This window comes from Pundamilia nyererei, unplaced genomic scaffold, assembly GCF_000239375.1.
Source record: "Pundamilia nyererei isolate P.nyererei 1_Seehausen unplaced genomic scaffold, PunNye1.0 scaffold00070, whole genome shotgun sequence".
Classification (NCBI taxonomy): domain Eukaryota; kingdom Metazoa; phylum Chordata; class Actinopteri; order Cichliformes; family Cichlidae; genus Pundamilia; species Pundamilia nyererei.
Window position 1 is genome coordinate 229,253 of NW_005187471.1, and position 2,227 is coordinate 231,479.

Here is a 2,227-nt window from a genome sequence, read left to right on the forward strand (position 1 = left end):
TTTCTCTATCTCTGTCCTTGCTTGCTCTCTTGAGTGACAGTGTCTGGTCCTCAACAACTTTAATGGCTGTCAATTTTAGCTGGGATAAAACACCAGCAGAAATCGACTCGGTGGTTCCCGGTGTTCTGCAGCTTACAGGACATTTGCTTGATTAAAAACTATTTAAGCATCTGCTAGCCTAACCTTAACAAAAAGAGCATCACTTGAAGATTTTTAAGTTTAAATAAAAGTTCAATATCCTCACTGAAGGTAAACCTTGTGTTTTGTATGGCAAGATTTCTCACAGGGACTTTACACTGATCCTTTTTTATCCCTGGACTTTGAAATTAATGTGAATATATAGTCTTCAAAATACTATTTTGTCCTGCTTTGAGGAGGTGTGGACATTGTTAATGACCCCCATCAAGAAGGCTACATTTTGAATTTCTTCATCCTTTGCTTAGTGAGGATAGTGTTTCAGAAACTTTAAGAATCAGCAGTTTCACTGAAATTTCAAGGAAAGTTTGCCCACTCTAAACTTTTGCTGGACTGATGTGAATCAATCAACCAAAAACTGAAAAATCACGTTTATGGACTTGACTTCCTTATCTTAAAATACATAAATAAATAAGATTACAATACAATAATGTACAAATTGTGGTTTTAAAAAAAATGAAATCAAGAAGGGAGTTATTTTAAACAGACTGGTGGTCAAATTCAAACATCTACACTGCTTAATGAAACCATTCTCTTCAAAAATATCAGATTGTTATACACGATTCAAATTTTGGACACATTGTGCATTTTATTAGATATATAGAGTCAATTCGACACAGGCGCCCTGCCATGAAGTCATATAATACCTATAATGTTCAGTTTTGTTGATACTATTATTTATTAATACCAGGAGGACATTGCTTAAATTGTTAAATTGTTTATAATCAGCTATTTCTGCTATTATGACCTTAAAATGACCTCTCAGTATATCATAGCCCAGCGGACCACAGCTGTCACCTATAAATAATAAACATATGATTATATATATCGACAGAAAAATTAACATTTCGAGCTTTGTTAAAATACATTGTAAGGCATTGTTGTTGTACTGGACTGTGTTAGAATGTGCAGATACAGTTAATAAAGCAATCATTAGGAATATATACATAGATAGTTTGCAACCTGCTTAAAATGCCAGGTTTCTGTGCACGAGTGTATTTTCTGTTACTTTCAGGGTTCTTTTTGAATGACAGCTAAAAAAGACAGCGAAACTTAAAGGATAAGTCTTTGCATGTAATTTCGATGGAAACAAAGCTGGCTATACGGCTACATGTAGATATTTGCAGCGAGCACTCAGTGAGAATGCTTTGCTTTGAACATGTCTGATTTCAAGAGGGTGAAAAGTGGCCTTGTCTTTCCAATAAGGTGCTATATAACTGAATATGTCAAATAACTGTGAGTTAAAATTGATTTACTTGCTTTCCATTAAGTGTTAACGTGTACAGTCAGAAAAGACTTGATCAGTCCCTAATGGTAAACAAAAGAATGACTGCTACCTCTTGAAATAGTTCTTGCATTAACTCATTATGGGATGATGGCATAACGAGAGCTGTTACGTAACTTTCTAAAGATTTTCAAATATATAATAAAAAATATGAAGTATCGCACAGCTGTGGCAAAGGCACACACTTCAAACCAAGCAGAGTGCAACTGCACATGTACATGGTATCCTCGCAGAATTTCTTTTGTGCTCAAAACACTATAGGAAGAAAACATTTGGAGGCAGAGGCATCGAATGTATTCACAGGGGAGCACACTTTCTGATCCTACTCACACTCCTCGTGTATTTTCCTGCCCGTTCGTTGGCCCACTCCGCACAACCTGAAGTTCAAGCCTGAGAGATGCCTCCTGGTACTCCTGACGACAGGAGTTTAAGAAAAATAGCTGCGGCTAAAAGGCTTGGCAAGGTATTCTACATGGGCATCCGAGTGTGTTTGTTTGAGGGGGTACACTTGACCTCCTCCCTCTCGAGGAGCAATGGAGGAGACAGTGGAGAGCTTCTCAGGGCTGCCAGTCAGACTTTATCCTCTCATGGATGTCTCAGCTCACACCTCCACAATGAAAACACAGTGAATAAATTGTCATGTTGAGTGTTTGATGCTACACCTTTTTGTTCAACAAATTACTGCATTTCTGGCTCGTAGTGTTTATTTATAAGAATTATTTGTGGTTTTACCCTTTTTTAAAACAT